The sequence below is a fragment of the Haemorhous mexicanus genome, chromosome Z, assembly GCF_027477595.1.
Source record: "Haemorhous mexicanus isolate bHaeMex1 chromosome Z, bHaeMex1.pri, whole genome shotgun sequence".
Lineage (NCBI taxonomy): Eukaryota > Metazoa > Chordata > Aves > Passeriformes > Fringillidae > Haemorhous > Haemorhous mexicanus.
The window spans coordinates 86,684,549-86,706,622 of NC_082381.1; the positions used below are offsets into that span (position 1 = coordinate 86,684,549).

General features: G+C 42.7%; 1 protein-coding gene across 4 annotated transcripts in view; it reads left to right on the forward strand.

The window, feature by feature from the left end:
- The window catches only part of SETBP1 (SET binding protein 1), a 267,689-nt gene that overhangs the window by 234,173 nt on the left and 11,442 nt on the right, over window positions 1-22,074 (forward strand). The gene's annotated exons all lie outside the window — the stretch shown is intronic.

Below are 22,074 nucleotides of genomic sequence, written 5' to 3' on the forward strand. Positions count from 1 at the left end.
TTATCCCTGACCAGCACAGACTACATCACCTTCTGCAAGCAAAAGAATTGTTTGCTGTGGGATTGGCAATGCTGGCTAATGGTTAGAGTTGGTGAACTTAGAGGCTTTTCCAAGCCTAATGATTCCCTGATTCTGTGCTGTGATCACAGACCACCCCAAATGGCTGGTGAATAAGTGTGGTGCGTGCTACCCATCTGTTCTGTACCTCACACCCTCAAGTTACTGACATACTAAAGTGATCTAAATAATTCCAATTTTACTGAAGGAAGCAATGGAAATGCAGGCTTTCGCTGTGATGAAGAAGATCTGAAATATGGTTCAAGAGCATTTACTTTTCCAGTCTCATTTTTTAAGGTCCCTCCCTGTCTTCCCTGTAGTCCATAAAGCAGATTTGTTCGTGGCAAACATAGAGTAATGTGCTTATAGAGAGCACAGAGGCTTAAGCAGCTTTCCTTGATGGCCTTTGATTCACTGAAATTTGCCCTGGGAAACACTGCAGTGGTGGTTGATCTACTCCATCCCTCCTCCCGGTGCTGTATATTTCCCATATCATATTCCTCAATATTCCTTCTGGCAGATGTGCCAAAAGGGCGGCAATAAAAGCCCATTTGTGCGGCCAAGAGTTCATCGCCTCTACTCTGAAGCAGCGAAAAACCAACATTCAATAATTCTGCTTTGCAAGCCGTTGTTATTTTGATAACACTTCAAGCGAGCAGCAGAAATACCGAGCAGCCCCCGGGCGGGGGGAGTTATCCAGGGCAGTGTCTTTCCTGCAACTGGAGGTCTCTGGAAAACAAGGGCGGGTTTGAAGCTGGATGCCTTGGGAATCAATAGATGATTGTTTGCATGTGGGGGCCACAAAGTGCTGCCACAGTTGAGGGTCAGTTGGTCTTACAGTTACAAACTGCATTTTTCAGAGGCCTGCCGCATGCCTGTTTCTATTTGCAGGCGGAAAATAACGCGCCACACAAGTGGTCTGCAAGCTCCCTGTTTTTCCTTAAAGGAAAATATATGTGCTGAAGGGAGAGGGAATTAGCAGGGAGCTGGCACTGCTTTTCAAGGCCCGTGCTTTTACTTTTAAACTGTGTCTGCCGAAGTCCTGCTTAGCCTTAATAAATGTATTTCTCTAGCCAAATCTTTGAAGTCATGCCTGGAGATTTAGCTTCACAACTCTTACTCCATTTAGTGGAAATCTTGCAGCTAAATACACATCCATCAAATTGACAAAATAGATGTTTATATTATATTATATTATATTATATTATATTATATTATATTATAATATTTTATTTTGGTTTTGGACCAATCCAAAGCACCCTGCAGTCAATAGAAATCCAGTGAAGGCTTTAGTGGACACTGTACCATGCTATCATGAAAAATGTCTTTATTAAACACATTCCAGTAGTCAGATGGGCTAATATTTAGACAACATTTCCTTACCTACCCTGAATTCCTCCCTGTCAACACAGGCAAGAACTTATACCCTGTGTTTTGGTTTGAAGGGGTTTTTTGTTTGGGGTTTTTGGGTTGGTTTTTTTTTTCGGTTGGTTTGTTGTTGTTGTTGCTTTTTTGGGGGGTTTCTTTGGGTTTTGGAATTTTTCCTTTTTTTTGAGGGGGAGAGTTTTGTTTGGTTTTTTTCGGGTCTTTTTTTCAATAATAATTTTTTAAAAATAAAGCTGTTGAGATACATATTCTGATGTGAAAAAACATGTAGGAATCAAAACACTTTCAGCAGCCCACTAGGTAGTCAGCAATATGCAGGTGGGGATAACAGACAGAGGAAGTAGAGAGCTGCAGGCTATAAGTGTCCTCTATGAGAAGGGTAAACCACCTCCCTTTTCCCTCTTTTCATTATATTTTATTTAGTATACTTGAGGATCAGGTCATTAAAATAGTTATCAATGGCTGTTCCTTTTACTATGTAGAATGATCTTCAGAGGTGCTGAAGGCCCTGAGTGTTGCTCTCCATGGATCAAATCCCTCATTTTTTCCACAGTCCCTATGATACCACCTCATGCCAATGTCACCCTGCTATGAATCTGATGTTCCACTAAGACCTCTGGAGAGGACCTCCAATTGCTCTTTGTGTCTCCAAATTCTCTAAGTGGGAAAAGAAAGATTATTTAGGGAATTAAGAATTCTGTCTTCATCCCAGAAGTACAAGTGGTATAATACAGAAACTCTGACTTTGGGATACAGTGTTTGCCTCCCCATTAAAACTCAAGAGAAACCATGATACAAAATCAATGGGATTGCTTAGTCTCACCCACTAGAAACAGGGATCATGTTTCTCACCTCCAGGGGTTCTGGGTAACCACATCTGTGAATATATATTAAAAAACCCCTTTGCACTGCCCTAGCAAATGGCATTATGAGACACATGCAAAGCTGTCATTAACCTCTGGGACTCAGATCAAACAGGAGCTCACTCTGAACCACCACTGGATGCTGTTTCCCAAAACCAAACCCAGAGCAGGGAAATTTAGCAAAGCAAGCCCCGGCCTCACCTCTCACCCCTCTCTCTGTGCCCGGGCCCTTTGGCAGAAGGAGCTCCCCAGGTGGGCTTGGGAGAGCTGGGCTGAGCTCTTCTCAGCCACAAGCCATTCCTGCCTCCCTTTAATGCAGTGTGGCTCCTTCACAGCCCCTGCAAGCTTTCCCTCTGCAGCTAAGTACATCAAAGAGGCAGAGAGAGTCCCAAGAAAGCTCAGTGCTCCTTCAGCCTTCCAGTGGCACGAGGAGGACACACACTGAGGGCCTTTGCTGCTGCACCACGCCTGCACTGCCCTCCGCGCTGCTCTCCCTGCCTCAGCTATTCCATCTTTACTATAATTCGAAGAAATTCCTTCATCAAAGTCATGCAGCCCTATTTCCAAGTCTGTTCTCTTCCTTTGTGCTAAAGCTGCTTCCTCTGCTACAGACTCCAGTAAGTCTTTGAAAAAGGGCATTTGGATTTCATGGCATGCAGATAAAACGTAGAAGGGCTGAGGAAAGCTAGGGCTGTACTGATCTAATAAATAATATTATTGCTTCTCTGATTGATCCAAAAAACATATTTTCATTTAAGAGACACCATACCTTTTCTAGAGCAAGCAATTTTGTTTCATCTTCATACAGCATCCTATTTCTGTCAGCCCTGTGGCCAAGATAACGTGTTTTCTGTTCCTGTTACAGACAGGGGAAACTGAGGCAGGAGACAGTAGACCAACTTGCCAAAGTGTCTGTACAACATTAGTCGTCAAAACTCTGTGCTTTATGCACCTGTGTTGCCAAGGTTGCTGCTGCTGGCTGCTCCTCAGCATTCCACCAGAGAACACGGGCAAACATTTGGCATTCCCAAAACTCAGGCTGCTTGCATAGTCCTGGGTAAAAGTGATGTAATAAAATTGCTCTGTTTGATTTCTCAAGGCTCTTTACAAGCAGTGGTCTCTCTGTCCTGCATTCCCTTACTGTGTTCAGCCTCTGAGCAACATCCAAAGCTTGAAGAAAGCAATAACATTGTTATTTTGCATTCATTAGTGCAACTAATAATTGAATAGGAGGATGTGATGAATTGAAAACATGGACTTGAAGCTGAAAACAGCCATCCCAGCCCCTTGTGCTCCTCAGAGTTCTCTCAGTCCCAAACCCTGAGTACACCACAGCCTTGCAAAGCTGTCCTTTCACTCCCACCCTGCTGCCAAGACATGGGACCCCCCCCAGATGATGCTGTCCCCCATGCAGGACAGCATCATCTGTTCCCAAGATGATGCTGTCCTGCATGGGACAGCATCATCTTGGGAACAGCCACAGATCACCTGAACAAGGTTCATGTTGGGCTTTGGAGGACGATTCAATCACCTCCTGCTCTTGCAACACCTAACTAAATTCCTTCCTAAAAAATTCTGATCAAAAAAAGGGGAAAAAAAAAAAAAGAAGAAAATCAATACTTGGGCTTCCTAATTTTCAGCTGATTACAGTTGGTAAAATTAGTGGTGACAAAAATGGTTATCTATGTGCTGTTTCTGATAGTTTCCCCGTGGGAGCAGCTTGGGAGCAGCCTGCTCTGCCAGCACTTTTTTTCTTACAGAATTGAAACCTGCAGGGTATTGCATGTTCTCTAAGTGCTGAAGTAAAACAATGCTGTGGGTGCTAAGGATCTATCTGGAGCCCTTCAGCACCTGGCAAAATCAATCTACAAGTCATGCCTCTCCCTTCCTAATAAAAATGGGTTTTTTGGAGGGGGGAAAAAAAATTCCTCCCCAAAATATGTTATCTTTGAAAAACCAATCTGCTTTTGCAAGACAGACTGTAATTGAATCCCAGCTGAATGCAGCTGCAAGTGGGGTGAGGTGCCAGCGTCATGAACAGCATCTGGAAAACCACAGAGGGCCGCGGAGCGGAGTTGCATAAGCTGAGGAGCTCCTTAAAATATATGTGTGCATCTGTGTGTGTGTGTGTGTGTGTGTGCACAGGGGTATAAAAAACCCAGAAAAAAACCAAACAGAGGGTCTGAGGCCAGCACAGCAGCCTCTCAGTCGCAGAAAATGGCGACTGAGCGAGCCCTCAGCCTCCCAAACCCTCGGTCTCCTGGAGCATCCTGCGGCCGTGACCCTCCCGCATCTTTGTTCCTCTCCGTGCCCTGCTCCTGAGCACCAGCCTGAGACTGTTTACTCCTTCCCTCCATCTCTCCCAGGGATATGATTCACACGTTTTCAGATTTATTTGAGCAAAATGCAATAAATATGCCGCTTCAATTTTAACTGCTGGAATGTAGCCAGGGTTTTTAATGAATCTGGCCTGTGCGATTGAAGTGGTCCAGGATCTCAAAAGCTCTGGGCACTGTTAGATTATACACACAGACATCCACACACACATATCTTCCCCCACCTCCCCTTCCCTTGGGGCTCTGTGAGTCACATGTGACTGCAGGTTTTTCAGATTCAGCTCTGGTTAAAATTAGCAAAAGCCTTTATTATTCAAGAAGAGGAAGGATTCCTATCACAGCTGCTGAGAACTGCCATATTTTTCTTGTATTTGCTGCATCGACCTATTATAATTTAGCTTTATCTGTTATTCCTTGTTTCCCTAAAATATAGTAGCAGGGCTTGGTCCTGTCAACACTGAATTTTAATTACAAGTTCATGAAGATCACTGCATTAATCTGTAGCTGGACCATCATGGATTTTGTTTCTGTGCAACTGGCATCTCTACAGTTTCAATCATTTATAGTGATGGTCTGCTCTGAGCAAGGCACTGGTTTTGCAAGCTTCAACAAAAGGTGCATTTCAAGCAGCTGTAAACACCTTGTTTTAGTTATCAGAGCAGGTGACAAAGGGCTTTCACACCAAAATCTGAAGGCATATAACTCACGTGTGGATGGATAAAGTCAGCTACCAGATTCGCTCCATTCACGAGCTGCATTCATTTAACAGGAAAACCAAACGAGGAAAATGAGTTATGATACAGTAAATATGGGTCGTGTCAACTCAGCAGGAAGGTTTTGGCCAGATCCCAGGAGATACAGGACCAAAATTGCCACGGCCCGTGGGAACAGGCCTGCTCTGGTGGAAGCACAGTGTCACTGCTGGAGCTCTGCCATTCCTAGTGGGCCCGAACCGAAGCGGAGGCGCACTGCCAGGGCCACATGGAAAAATCAGAGGATGTCAATTCTCCTGTGCCTCCATCTGCGGATAATTGGTTGAGCACTAAAATTCACAAGGAAAATTTTGTTTTAGAAAGATGATAAAGAGAACAAACAAAAGACAGGAAATTAAAATTTATGTAAACACAGTGGTTCCCAGAGCAACCATAAATGAGCCACATTGCATATATAGACGAAGGCATAAAAGTTAATACCATGTGCAGCAATACCATACACTACTAGCTACCCCTGGGACCATGTTACATTAGCTACGGGACCCATCATTTTGAATGGTTTGACTTTTACGCTTTTAAAGCCTCAAACACAATGTTGCAGCAAGGCCGGGTGGGAATAGGGCATTTGCTGTTTATTTGTTTGTTTGCGTGAAAGGAGAAAGGACTGTTTGAACAGAGACAAGCTGTAATTTTTCTCCCTTTGCATATCGGAGACAAAGGTTACAGGCTTTGATCTCAGAGATAACTGAGTAGTTTTGCTGGAGTATTCCTTCTCACTGATTTAGCACCCACAAAATGAGATGGCAGGAGCAGAGAACAGCTCTCCCGTCGAGATAGGGCAGCGCCTACTCAAACAATGTATTACAGCACAACATAAAGCACAAGGCTTTTCCCTAAGTAAATGTGGGAGTGCAAAAGGGATTGACTTAGCCATGTAAAGTGTCAGTCCTGAAATGCTTGGACTGCTTGGAAACATGCCTTCAGCTTGCTCTTCTATTTTTTGCAAGTGGTTATCCTGAGTTTGATTCTCTGCTCCCTCATGCAGTTGTTGACATCAGTAACATGGGTGTAAAATGTCACCCGATCAGAAGGCAGCCAGCATTCACCTTGCATTTGTATTCATGACTATACAAGGAAGAGGGCAGCACCAGGTCAGGCCCACTGAGATCCACAGAGATTACTTTGTCAATGTGGGATGTTTATGTTCTGATGGGGTGTTTTATAATCGACTCTTAAAACTCTGCCGCAGCCTATTTGTTCTGGTTTCATGGCAGGGCAGATCAGAACATAGGAACTGTTGTGGTTTTCCACCATCACTGTTTTTAAAATCTTTTGGGGCTTTTTTTTTTTTTTTTTTTTTTTTTTTTTTTTTTTTTTTTTTTTTAAGGTAAAGCGTTGCAACTTCTACCCCTTCATCTTTTTGCTGAAAATTTCCAGAAGGTAAAGCATTTGTTCTAGGATTAGACTTGGGCTGCCAAGTCTACTCACCCACTGGGGCAGGCACTAGTGCTTTCCCATGCCACACAGAAGCCATGCCTGGGAGCAAGTGCCCCTCCTCTCTGTCTCACACCAGTCCCAGCTTCTCGACACACTGAGGCTCTCCCATACATCCATTACAAGACCTCCTAAGGGCACCTTTTTCCTGTCCTACCTGTGGTGGGTTGACCTTTGCCACCTGCCTTGCACTCAGCTGCACTGTCACTACCACTTTTCAACAGAACAGGGGGGTTTAAAAAAAAAAGGTGAAAAACCTTGTAAAGATGGCAATTGAAAAAAGTTTACAGTCAAAATTTGCACTGGGCGTTGTCCATCTGTGAAGATGATGTGATGAATCTATAAGATCTCCAGAAAAAATGAGAGCTGTGGGAGGGAACAAATGCAGCACATGCTGCAGTGAAACCTGGGCTTGCACCCTGGGCCATCAGCACCACCTACTGACACTTTCATCTGCAGGGTACCTCTGTCCTGCTCCATCCTGACAGAGCAAGACCAGCCTGGTGGTGCCACCTGGAGATCTGAGCCATCTGTGTTTCCATCCCTGTGCCCCAGAAGAGAGGCACCCACCTTACAATGACCCTGAGATGGAGTCTGTGTTATGGAACTGGGCTGGGGAACGGGAGTGTGACACACAAAATCACACAACCATTTAGGTGGGAAAGCCCTCCAAGACCAGGAGTGCAGCTGTTCCCCAGCACTGCCAAGGCCACCACTGACCCACGTCCCCAAGTGCCACATCACACAGCTTTAAATCCCTCCAGGGATGGGGGCTCCATCCCCCCCTGGCAGCTGGGTACCAGGTCTTGACAACCCTTTCCATGAAGAAGTTTTTCCCAACATCCAATCTGAATCTCTCATGGAACTTGACGGCATTTCCTCTTGCTCTATCAGCAACTGCACGTCTTGCTGACTTGTTAGGTGGTGGTGAGATTGTTTGCCTGCCACTCACATGTTGATTTCTGGAAGTTTTTGTGGATTTGAAGCAGCCAGTGTGGGTAACTCAGGGACAAAGAATTGTACTCAAGCACAGGCATCTAGCTCAAGTGGCATGACTTGACCTCTGGAGACATCTCCTCTCTGTTGCTCATCTGAAATACTAAAATAGCTTAGACACTACTGAGTGATTTGAAAACTTTTTGTGTATTTCTGTTTCCTATTCTATTTTTTTTATTCTTAACTCTTTTTCTTCCATTCTCTGTCTACTGATACGGGCTCATTTCTCATCTTGAATGCCCATGTTGCTTGTACAGCTGGGACCACAGCCTTCATTGAAGCCAATGCTTCATCTAATTAATAATAATAAAAAAGGAGAGAGATATACTCTTTGTACAAAAATTTAATATTTTTTTTTCTAATTCAGTCGAAACAGCTCATTTCTCTTGAAACACAATTGAAATGCCATTACTATTTTCATTAGCATGATGACTGATGATACAAGGCAGGCAAGTAGATTTTGGGCCTAGGCTGATAAATGTCCATGACATTTTTTTAAGTCTGTGCTAAACACTTCAGAAATCACATGCCAAGTAGTTCCAGATCTTTCAAAAAAAACCAGAAGACCTTCACCCCCCTCCCCCCCTTTAACTCCTGGAATGAGAAACAGCCACACAGCAATACAGAAATAGCACAGCAAGCCCTGGAAATGCCCACCAGTTGCTCAACACTTTTTTTTCTTCATTTAAACAGTATATCTTCATAAATGAAGATATTTTACTCATGCGTCTTCGGCATTTCATGGGGGGTTTTTTTCCTATCTCTGAGGATTCAGAGCTCTAGATGAAATGGCTCTTTTGTTTGTGGGAAGGAGAGAAATTCCTGTGGAGAAGCCCTGCTTAAGAAAAAACCACAACTTAGGCTGCCTTGAGAGCCTATTTTTTTTTTTTTTTTTTGAGAGGTTGAGCGGGATTTAAGTGATACATGAGCATAAGTCACCATGATGCTTTTGCTTCCATAGAATTTTACCAAAACTAAATGAACGATGAAGAATGGATAAACAAGAGGGCAGAGGAAATGTTAAGCTTACTTAGTTGTCTCATCATTCTGAGACATATTGCCTTTTTTCCTTTGAGGTAGTTTCAAACACAGATGAAGCAAATTATGCACTTAGGAATGGCTTGTTCTTCTATCAGCTGGATAGGCTATATTTGTTGCATTGATTTCTTCTGTGCAGAACAGAAACTGTAGAGCTGGATCCTGTAAGTTCCTGTGTTTGTCTCTCAACTGCAATTGTAAATTGCTGATTTAAAAGATTTATTATTATTTTTTAATTTATTTTTATGCTCTGTTTGATGGAAATATAAATATATTCTTGCTTGTTTACAATGTGAAGCCAAAGACCCTTGCCTTGGGGCAGGAAAAAAAAAATTCCTAATTTTCAGCCTGGGTAACAAATCCATCCTAAAGGATCAGAGGACATTTCCATGGTTTAAATTTCCTGCCCATACACCTTGATGTCTTGCATCACAGCCATTTTACCTCCTGCTCAGGGAAGAGTTGACAGGACATGTTTGTGCTGCTCCTTCACAGGTGACAAGGGGATATTTACAGTGACGAGATATTTCCCTACCCACAAGAGACTTTGGAACAAGCAAGAATGAAGGCTCAGGACTTGATTCACTTGCCCACACATAGTTGTCAACTGTCATTTGAGATGCCCAGAATATCCTGCCTGGCCTCCAGCTGCTCTTGCAGAAGGGCAGAGGTCTTGTCTCAAGCCCTTTATCATATCTGCCAGCCTCCCTCGGATGTTTCAAATACCTCAGGGCATTTCAAATACAACCAGGTGCCTGCATAGACTTCAGGCTCCTGGCCCAGAGATGCACCATCCACGTTTGAGCCTCTCCTTTTGAGTTGGAGGAATTTACACATTGAGTGGGGATTTGGCCACAGTGCTGCAGGGGGAGGATGGTTGCTCTCACCCAAATCTGGATATCCACAGCATAAGATTGCTGCCTGAGTAAGATTTCTCAGCTATTATTATGGTCAGTGAAAGTTTAGCTAATGGAGCCTGGAGCATAAATAATCTTGCACTAAAGCAGGCCCCACTTTTTCAGCTCAAACGCCCACTCCACTCTTCTGACTGCACTAATTTTATCTTTGTAGCCTTAAATACATAGCTCTCACATAGAAACATGAGTTGCTGCCACCTAAAGTGAGATGAACCCACTATTCCCTTTGTTATTAAAAGAAAACACTGTCAGGAGGGTGTTAAGTACAAATCCATAAATTTGTTTATGACGAGAAAATTCAAAACACTGAATTTGATTGAGCTGTTTTCCTGGGCACATGTCCCAGTATGAAAAAAACAAGACCTGCATTCCTTTTTACACCCAAACTGCTAAATAAAGTCCCTTTAGATTTCTTCTTTCCAGAATTCTATATTTTCTGCAAAACTTACAAGGCCAGCTTTTACAAACAATTTTCTGAAACTGAGACCTGTCCTCGTGTTGGTCTGTACTGGGACACAGAGTTCTGAAAAAAGAAAGTACACTGTTAACCTAATTTTAGGCATAAAGTTTGGAGAGCTTGTGCTTGTCAGTTTCCTGACATTCGTTGTTTTTTCCATAGGGCTGTGACCTGACCAAAGTCTCAGTCAGGGCCAGAATTTCAGCAGATTCTGTCTCTGTTCCATCTTTGCTTTTGTACAATAAAATTCTGCCACCCCGGGAAAATGGTCATCATAAAAAAAAAAAAAAAAAAAAAAAAAAAAAAAAAAAAAAAAGAAAACTTTGCTTGCATAATCTTTGCTTCATCATGATGCTCTCTCAGAGAGGATGATTAAAGAGAACATATTCCTACCCTGATCCTCCAGTCTGTATTTTGTCTGCCTGGTGCTATAAAATAAGAGTATAAGGCTATAGGGAGAGCAGTTCACTGCTTGGAGAACCTAAAATACTCTGTTTTGGCTCCAGTAAATGTGAAAACTGAAGACAAGCTTGCACCAAAGCCATGAAGGAAAGCTCTCTGCAAATTTAGAGTGAGTCAAGCATAGATGTGCAACCTTAAAGTTGATAGCATAGCTCCAAATGTCAGTGGTTAAGAGCATTTAGACTTTTCCATGTATGCTCTTTCTTCTGGCTCTTGTCAATCTGCTCTTCACACATGTCTGTAATAAGTGATTTCCCTCCTCCAACTTCTTTCCAATCTATTCTTTGTCTTCTATTTCCATCTATTTCCCTATTTCATTCCACTTTGCACTCTTCACCTCTTTAACCTTTTCTTCATCAGTCACATCCCTCCTCGTGTCTCTGCTCCACAGAGGCACTCTCTGACCTTATTATACGTGGTCTCTCTGCCATCCTTCTTCCACTGCTGTAGGAAGCAGTCTCCAGCAAGAATTTTAATGAAAAACACTCTGGGTAAAGTATTTCCTTCAGAATTTTCCTCTTAAAGAATGCAAAACTGAAGATTTTACACTCAGGTTCATATCAGAACAATAGTGTGTCGCTGGGTTTTTCAACTGGATAAAAGCAAAATTATGAACTTCAAGGAAAGTTCTGATTTTCCTATCTGACTGTCTTTTCTGCATTCAGAGGAACACTGAGCTATTTAAATAAAGCCAAACATTGTAATGTATTTGATAGTTTCCACATATTTTAGTAGTTTTCAAATGCTGTTTAACTTATTTGTTGCTAAATTTGTCAATAATACTCACAAGCTTATCTACACATCTGTTTAAACAGATTTCAGTTTTCATAATAAAGTCAGTTACTGTAGTTTTCCTCATGAAGGTGAGAAAGCACCCCTTATCTATTGATGTGAAATAAAGGAAAGAGAAGAAGAACAATAGATGCACTCCCAGTGTGCACTATTTTTCATCTCTGCTGCTGATAAAGAAAGCACTCATCTTATGATAAATCAGCATTAAAGTGGGATGAATGGACTCAGATTTTAAAACAAAGCCAACATGAGACCTTCTAAAAATAAAAACTCCTCTGTTACAGTGGAGTTTTACCTCTTCTAGATTGCAGTGTCTATGGAGATTCCTATTAAGTGCTGAGATTTCACTTCAAATGCATGTCATACTCAGAGTATTTCTGATTGTATGAACTGTGGCACAGCTTATTACAGATAAAGAAAAATGAAATTGCTCTGCTGCCCTGCCCAGCAGGGAAAATGCTAACTTGGAAATCATCAGCTTTGCATGCTTTTGTCAGCCCTGTGACTTTCTGCCTATCCTCACCCCACCTGTCCCCAAGCACCTTTGTGCTTTCTTAGCCACCTTCACCTGCAGCTGCAGTGAGTAGAAAGGTGTGGACCCCTTGGGGGCTCAGTTCAGATGTCAGTGAACTGAGTTCCATGGTGGAGAAGCTCCCCTGGTCCTCTTCTTCTCCTCTTTTGTAACCAGATGGATTTCTGGGTTCCAGCAAGTTTACTTCTCTAATACAGACATCACCATGGGACTGCTGATGTTGGTGTAGTACAAATATAATATTTCTTTTAGCAAGAGAAATATATCAGCTGAATTCATGCAGCAAACATATATTTTCTTTGCTAATGCATACACAGAGAGAACGAAGCTGTTTCTGGAGGAACACTGTGCTTCCTTAGTGAAGGTCTCAGCTGAACTCGTTCAGGTAGACTTTTGCTAATTATTTTGAGAACTTCTCTTCGTTTTCATCAGGTTTTGTACCACGGATGTGCCTGAAAAATGACTCCCATCATTACACCAGCCCAGCCCTTGTGCATCATTTGTCCTCCCCCCGCTGGCAACTTGACTCTTCCAGCTCTGCTTCATGCCAGCACTCTCCCACCAGAGCTGCCAGTGTCCCATTTAATCTGTGATAAATACAAACTGCTCCCAACCCTACTTGCCTAGGGGATACCAGCTCTATCTGCCACATTTAAAAATTATCATCCCTGTTGTTTAGAAAAACAACAACTCAAATACCACCCCTGACTTTTCTCATTACTTACGGACTGAAATTTCCCCATCTGTCTTTCCTCAGCTGTGTTCTTGAGAAAGAAATCCTGTTTTCTGTTTTCTTTCTCCCCAGTGAGCAAATCCTCATCCACTGTGACAGCTCATCTTGGAATGACTACTTATTCTAGGTAGTTCCTTGCTCCTACCTGGAGATCTTTTCATTTCTTCCCCTCAGTGCACCTAATGGCTTTTCATGTTTTTTTAAAAAAGAGCCCTTTGTCTCACTTTTCCACCTAACCATCTTCCCTCAAACAATGCTTTTTCATTTCACCTCATTCACAGATTTTAATTTTTGCCCTATCTCCTCTGTGAGAGACTTTAGTTCTTCATGAGTGTATATTAAGTGATTCATTTGCTGAGATTTAATGGCAAATTTATTTTCTCCAACCCTGTCAGCCTCTGTCTGCCCCTCTTGGTTCTGTCAGTCTCCAACAACTGTAAACTGTAATTTTTTGTTCAATTTTCAATCTCTGAGCAGGAAAAACTTCTGTTTCTGAACCCTTTACTGTAAAACTCTGTTCACAAGGCCTGGGAACTCCAGGCCTTTGACTCTGAATTAGTCTTTTGACCCCTCAAGTTTTCTTTTCATTAAATTTATTTATTGCTGTCACCCACATACAACTACTGTGTTCTTCTGCTTTGATCCAGATTCCACTAAAAATCCTAATTTCACGTGTTCATTACTTCCTGGCATTAAAAAAAAAAAAAAAAAAAAAAAAAAAAAAAAAAAAAAGAAAAAAATTGGTGGCTTCTTCCATGATACTTTGGAATCCCAGCCCTACTCTGTTTGAAGGGCTGGGGAAGGGCACACATTGGGGCTGGAGGGGACAGGGCAGGAGCACTTTTACAGTCACCATGTGTGACTGTCCTGTGCTGCCCTGGACTGTGAACTGCTCCCACAAGCTCCATTAAGTGTTCATTTTGGAATTCACTACATTCATTACAGACTGAGTTTCCAGACACACAGACTTCATCTCCAGTGATGGGGGCTGCATGTCCCTTATCCCTCAGTCTCCTGACTCACCCTGGCAATATGAGGAGGAGGAAGGAGGCCTGTGGTTCTTCCTGTAGTGGTACAGAGAAGAGGAAATCCAAAGCAAAACCAAAAGGCAAAGAAGAGCAAGACTGCATCTGCCAGGAAGTCTAATTCACCACAAATATGAAAAAGACAGGAGACTGGTCTTTTCAAATTCAGGTTGAAGTTGGTCATCCTCTTAGCTGCAGCCCCAGGAGCGTGGGCAGCAGGCTGAATCTGGGGATTCTCCACCTTGACTCTCCTGTCATGGGACCCCACCTGCAGTGATGTGTCCAGCCCTGGAGCCCCCAACACTGGAGAGATATGGACCTGTTGGTAGAAGTCCAAAGAAGGCCATAAAGGTGCTCAGAGGGCTGGAGCATCTCTTCTCTGGAACCAGGCTGGGAGAGCTGGGGGTGTTCACCTGGAGAAGTGAAGGATCCAGGGATACCTTCGAGGCCCTTCCAATGCCTGAAGGGGCTCTAAGAAAGCTGGAGAAGGATTTTGGAAAGGATTTTGTAGTGACAACACAAGGGTGGAATGGCCTCACACTGACAGAGTGCAGATATTAGGAGCAGCACCTTACTTACATTTTATGGCTGAGCAATGGAGTCTTGAGACCTGTCCTGATGATAATAATGCCTTCTTTCCCTATTCTCCTGGGATTTAATCCTTTCACTGACAATGCTGACAGCTATGCAGTCATCAAATACTGTATGCCATTGCATGCAGCTCCTCGTGGCCCTGGGACCCTTGTCCCCAAGCTGGAAGAGGACCTGAAGCCTCCCCAGACCATCCCACATCTGCACAGAGCCAGAGCAGCTGCTCTGCTGGCTGAGGAGATGCCTTGCCAGGCTTCAGGTATTGCAGCAGTTGCCACTGTGCTCCCTGTCAGGAAACACAATTATCTTCATGAAGAAGTGAGGAGGAAGACTCACTTTGCATTTCTTGAACACAGGCACAGAGACTCACCCAAGTAGAAAGGAATGGCAAGATGCATTTAACCTCATTAGTTTCAGCAGGGCTGACTTTGTGCAATCCATCAGTGTACAAATACATTAGGGGAACTAAACTATTTCCACATCTCATTTACATAATGGATGGGATGTGAAATGAGTCCTATGGAGGAGAAGTGCCCCGGAGGCACTAAAGTTTATCACAATATGTAAGAGTTCTTTTAGATCATTGCATTAAATTTCCACTAACAAGATAACAAATTAATTGTCTGCATTACTGTACTAACCCAAAGTGGATAAAGTGTATGATTTCAGCAGAGGAAGGCAGCTGTTTAAGACAGCTTGGTGGTTATAGAAGGAGGCAGAAGAGATTAGTGTGTCTCCCAGCATTTGTATGCCATGATGCCAGCCCTCCTCCTGCCTCTTTAAGAAATCCAGCTCTTCTCTAATCTGATGTAGGACTTGGGCTTTATTAGTGAAGTGAGGGAGAATGAGTAAATCAACTGTATCAGACAAGCCTCAGGACATCTGCAGAAATTGATCATCCTGCAGAAATAAGCACTCTGTGTTTATTAGCTGGGAGTTCATCACTATCACTTCTTTTTATTCAATTCCTAAGAGATTTCAAAGCTATCATCATAGTATTAGCTCTTCTGACTGTGCTACTGGAGATAAAGATCAGAAGATCTATCTAATGATGGCTTTCTCAGTCTCCCTCTTTCTTTCTCTAAAGCTATTCTGATTAAAAAAAAAAAAAAAGTAGGAAAATAGCAAGAATGAAATAAAGCAGACTTCGTCTCTTAAATTTTTGCCCGTTGGCAATGGGAGTAATTTTTTTGCATTATTATTCCACAGGCACTCGGTTTTTATTCAGGGGGACACATTCTGCAAAATAGAAAATCCCTCTTAGAAAATGTGGAATTTGAAGTTTTTAATGTGGTGGTAGAAAAGGGAGGAAGATAAAAGGACTTAAAGTCATAAAGCAGTGCTTTACATTGAAAGTACAGTTATTTTAAATGATAATACACGTCAAATAGAACCCAGGGAAATTACTTCCATAAGTTAGAAAGGTAATAATATTACTTTAAGAAGAATAATTACTTTCCTTAACTACATTTATCACATAGTAATTCAGTTCTCCCTTCTGGAATATGATGCAATGCCAAACTTTTGACTGATTTATTTAAAACCAGCCTTTAGAAAAGATTCACCAAGATATGAGGTTTCTTCTGGTTCTTTATTCCAAACTGAGGAGTTATCAAAATGCAAATACTCTGACTAGCTGCATGTTTAGACGTGTACAGCTGCATTGCGTAGCATTGTGCAAAGACACTGGGAGGAAAAAAAAAACATCTGTAAGGGTTTTTCAATAACAATGGTCAGACACATAAACAATTTAAGTATAGCTGTGGATTTCCAGAAATCTGTAGGGAGTACAAATCCAATCCAATGAACTCTCTAAAGAAAAATCTTCCCCAGTGGAAGCTTCGCTGAGATCAATTTTTATCAGCTGATTTTTTCCATTTTCCAATGGCAAATTAACATTTATTATCTCTTTTGGACTGGCACTTTGAGTTCCAGCCTGGGTGCATGTTGTGCTAGATTCTGTACACAGATTAAAGAAGAAAAGGTGCATGTTGTCCAAGAATCTTTCTTTGCAAGTAGATGATGAGAGAAAACAGATGATTGCAATAAGCAGGGTGATCATGATTTAACAGTAAAGCAAGGCAAGTAAATTAATCCATTTGTACAGAGCCCAGCACAATGCAGCTGGACCACATTGCTTAAAAAGTTAGCACTTAATAACAATAACAATAATTACCAGGCCTTTAAAATTAATGTATTCATTTCAGTTAGAGCTCATAAGTTGCTTAGCCAGTGAATGAAAAATGCTATAAATCTTTAAGGAAAGGCCAATTCCAAGTCATCATTGTCTTCCCTCCTACACAAGCTTTCTGCCAGTTTGTCCTGAACTAGAATCGTGCTTCCTCTGAATCACCTTTGTACTTATGATTACAGTGATTATTTCTTTATAATCATGCCATCACTGTTTCAGGCTCCTGATGAAATCCTTCATGTCCACCTCTGCTTTTGAAGCTGTCCTTTCCCCGGTGCCCTTTCTCATTATACACATAATGATTGATTTCCTTCCTGCTTTGCTGCCCATTGTTTGCTCTCATGTGCATGTGGTGTTGTCTGTGCTATCAGTAGGACTCAGGGGAGTTAAGGTATGGGTCTTTCATGGGATGAAAAGCCTTTTAATTTGGAGGAAATTCACAAAGATTAACGGGTAGGTGATAAATAAGGTCTCAATCAGGCCATGAGTTTACATCATAGAATCATTGAATGGTTTGGATTGGAAAGAACCTTAAATACCATTTTGTCCCAACCCCTCTGCAATGGTCAGAGACACCTTCCACTGTCCCAGGTCACTCCAAGCCCTGTCCAACCTGGTCTGGGACACTTCCAGGGATGGGGCAGCCACAGCTGCTCTGGGCAACCTGGGCCAGTGCCTCTCCACCCTCACAGGGAAGGATTTCTTTGTAATATCTAAAACTCCCCTTTTGGAATTTAAATCAGTTCCCCTCTGTCCTATCACTATCTGGGTGCACAAAAAAGTCAATCTTCAGATTTTCTTTGAAGCTCCCTTCAAGTTCTGGAATGGGCTATGTGGTGTCCCCACAGCCTTCTTCACTTTGAAAAACTCTCATTTCTTCTCAGCCTGTCTCCATGGCAAAAGTGCTCCAGCCCCCACAGGATGTTCTCTCTTTCTGAGGCAGTGCCAAAGGATAATATATACTGATTCAACAAATGAGCATGTGAATTTTAAACTCTTACATCCATGTGATGGTGTTGGAAATTACTTATTTTCACCTGATTCTTAGATGGGTTGAACTAGGGCCTTCTCTTACCCAAGGTCTTCTGAACAGAGCAGTCCAACTGAGAGGAAAAAGTGCAATGAGAGGTGATGATGCCACACCAGCAGGTCTGTCCACTGAAGGACAGACATCCCACTACTGCAAATGCATCAAAACCTTGTTAGCAAATTGCTGTGGCTCTGTGTGTTTCCAACAATACCTCTGAATCTGTTTGCATTCTGTTATCCAGGAAAGAAAACTGATGGCTCTCCCTTATTGACTGCTCCAGATCCATAAATTACCCTCCTTCCTCAATATAGAGGAGATTTTCAGTGAGGTGAGGGATACAGGCTGAAGAAGCCCAGCCCCTAAAACAAGAGACAGATGTCTGAGCCCATGATTCACCAGTGATGAGCTGCAATTGGGCCATGTGGACTTTGAAGTAATCCATTACATTTGTATCTCTTCTGTAGGGGGAGGACTTTCCTCAATGATTTGTATGACCTTGCTAAACCCAGATAGGTGGTAATTGAGCAGCAACTACTTCTTCAGAAGAAACAGAATAAAAATATTGAAAATATTGACTCACCCCAAAGGCAGTGAGCAGCACTTTGGTCTTTGACCTTTAAGCATCCTAGGGTAGTCAATAACCTGGCTGTTAGATGCTGTGCCTGCCACTGATTTTGATTTGGGAGTAGTTTAACCTTGAACCAAGATCTAAGTAACCACGGCAACAGGAAGTTGGCCTCTCCATCCAAGGAGTGGGGATCCATAAATCAAGGTCCCTAATGCAAACACTGTGTGCAGGTAGAGATTTGAGAGGATAAGTGGTTTGTGGGGGATTACCTTTGAAAAAATGAGTGATTGTCCCTTGATATGTTGAAACACAGCTTCACAGACTTTTTTCTTTTTTTATCAATAGAGGTCAACAGGTTACAGCTGCATGTTTTCATACGGCTCTTTATATAGGCCCTTCAGTTTAATTAGAACCAGATGTTGAATTTATGAGGTTGTTAGCATTATTATGTACCATATGCACGTGCATATATGTGTGTGTGTATTGATACACACACCCACATGTGCACATTTCTTGTGCACCCACTGCACTCGTGAATAAATATTGTTAAGGCACAAACCGGAGCACTGTGTAGTGGTGAGACCTCAGGTGTGCATACACAGAGCTCCACAGGGTAATTACCTAGTCAAATATCTCACTTATTCTATGGGACACTGCTTTATTCAATGTATAGAGCTCACCTAATGAACAGCTATTTGGGAGCTGGATTTTCCTCTTGCTATTCAGTGCGTGACATCATGTCTCATTTATTCCACGTTTCTAAGCCTCGGTATGAATAGATGAATGTTTCATGAATGTTGATAATTTTATTTTCACAGGACTGCTCTTGAGATGAGGGGTATATTATTGTTCTCATTTGCACTAGAGAAGCTGAGCAGAGAGAGATTGAAGTTTAATGGATACAATTTGAGATGCTTAATACTAGATTTGAGGCTCTGGAAAGATGTGTGGTCTAACAGGCAGAGACTGCTCTGTTTATCTCCACCAAGCTGTGACCTGTAACACTGTCTCACTTACAACTATTTCTGCCCTTTCTTGCCTCTCCTAAATCCACCAGCTGATAACAGGTCACGTTTTCATCAGGACTCCTATCCCAAACTGGCCCATTTGTATCCCTGTCTTTCAGACTCCTCTCACTGTAGCATTTCTGTGCCTGAATCTGATAGGGATCTCTTCCACAGCTTCTGAGACACCCCACAGATCTGCTGATATTTCTCATTTTACGTGCCAGAAACCTAAGTTCATAGTGACTGTTCATAGCAGCTCCAAATAGCAAATATAAGGAATTTCTGGTTGGTGTGTGGACAAGCTGAGCACAGTGAAGAGACACAAAAGGGAAAAGGCTCTGGAGCACCAGGAGCAGCTGAGAGAGCTGGGGGGGCTCAGCCTGGAGTGAAAGAGGCTCAGGGGGGACCTTCTCACTCTCTGCAACTCCCTGACAGGAGGGTGCAGCCAGGTGGGAGCCAGACTCTACTCCCAGGGAGCAAAGGACAAAACAAGAGGAAAGCTGTGCCAGGGGAGGTTTAAATTGTGCATTAAGAAATCTTTCTTCACAGAAAGGGTTGTCCACTTCTGACACAGGCTCTCGGGAGCAGTGCTGGAGTTTCCATCCCCTGGAGGGATTTAAAAGCCGTGGGGATGTGGTGCTTGGGAATGTGGGTCAGTGGTGGCCTTGGCAGTGGTGGTGGAACACTGGGACTTGGTGATCTTAGGGAGCTTTCCCAAGCTATGTCAGAGCACCTTTGGAAACTCTTTGGGGAGCCACCAGGTGCTATCCAAGTGCAGCCAGGGGTGGAAAAGGGGGTTCAGTGCTGCAGGGCATAAAGCTGCAGGAGGTTTGCTGCTAGCCTGGATCAGGAATGTTGTGGAGACATGCAAAACCAGATCAGAGTGGCAAATCAAACTCAGTAAAGATGTCAGGAGATTTTCATGATTGACCAAGAAGCTCCAAAGTAATGTCAGGTACAAAAAGGAAGCAAAAGAGACATGGAAGCAGGTGACCCAGAGAATGAGGTCTGCAATGTTCAGGCAGGCAGGGATGGGGTTAGGAAGGCAAAACCCACCTGGAGGTGAATCTAGGGAAGAAGATCAACAAGAAATGTTTTGGCAATTACATAAAGCAGCCAAAAATAGCCTGTGGAAAACATGGGCCCCTTGCTGAATGAAACAGGGACCCTGGCTGAAAAAGATCAGCAGGAGACTGATTGTCCTCTTTGCCTTGATCTCTACTGGTAGGACTGGCCTTTGAGAATCCCAGGCCTCTAATACTGCTGTGGAAAGAAAACCTGCTCTTGGAGGAAGAGCTGATTAGGGAACAGTTAAATGAACTGGACATACATAAATCCATTGCATTTGGCAGGATGTACCCAAAGGGGCTGAGGGATCTGGCTGGCATCACTGTGAGACTACTCTAGGTTGTTTTTGAAAGGTTGTGGTGATCAGGAGAGGTTTCTGAGGACTAGAAGAGAGGAAATATCAGTCCAATAAGATCAAGAAGCAGAAGCAAGGAAGCAGCAAGACTGTTCAGTCTCATCTCAATCTCTATAATTTGATGGAGTAAATACTTGTGAAGAGCATTTCCAAACATATGAAGGAAGAGAAGATGACCAGGAGTAGTTATCACAGATCTGTGAAGTGGAAATCTTGCCTCACCAATCTGATGTTTCTTATCTTGACTTTAGCAAGAGTTCTGCCACTGAGTCCTATCAGCTTCTTACAGACAAAATGATGAAACACAGGCAGAATAAATGTACTCTGTGAGGGACTGAACACTGGCTGGTCTCAGAGGGTTGTGATGGGCAGCACAAAATCCACTTAGACACCAGAAAGTAGAGGTGCACGCCACGATAGGGGGACTAAAAACTTTTAATATGTCAAATAATGAGCAGGGTGGTGGGGTAGAGAACACCCTCAACAAATCTGGAGAATTTCAGAACTCAGAGCAGAGGCTGATATGCAGAGGAATATGGACATATTGGAGAGAGTCCAGTCAAAGGCTGCAGAATTTTTTAAGAATCTGGGATAGTATCTCTCCTATGAGGAAAGACTCAGAGAGATGGGATGTTCTGCCTGGAGAAGAGAAGGCTCAGGGGGATTTTTCCAGAAATGCAAATATTTGATGGGAAAGATTAGAGAGGATGGAGCCAGATTATTCTTAATGCTAACCAGTGACAGGACAAGAGTAAATGGGCACAAGCTGAAATGTTAACACATAACACTGTTCCTGAACAGTGTAGATTTCATGAGGAGATGAACAGTTTGTAGAGAGAGGTTGTGGACTCTCCCTCCTTGGAGATATTCTCATTTGGCCTGATGTGGTCCAGGGCAACCTTCTCTGGATGACCCTGTTGCAGCAGGGTGACATGGGCAAGGTGGTCTCAAGAGGAGCTTTACAACCTCAGCTGCTTTGTAGTTTTTTCAATCATGGTATAATTTAGTTGCCAAAATCTGATGCATTTTATCTGAGGCTCGTGTGCAGGTTGAGATCTGAAAAAAGAAGGAATTTATGAAGGATTTTCTCTGATAAATTAATATCTGCCCTAATCATGTTGAAGCCCCACATCACAGAGACTGGGAGAGGTTTTCAAATTTCCATGCCAGGAGTTTATATTTTACATATTCACAAGCAAACAAAATGGTTACAAACTATACGAGAGTTTGAGAAACACTGTTAGTGGGGGAATTTGCCAGCCATAGGTGCGCAACTTTTATTTTTCTGGACTATTTAACTTCTTTGGCATTATTTTACCACTCATTTATTCTGCATTGTAAACTGTAGGTAGAAAGATATATGACAAACAAGTCTTTCTTTCTTTAACTCACTTCCCTTTGATGAGTTGCAAGGCAAATTTAATTAGGAAGGGAATTCCTGAAAAATAAATGTAACGTGCTCC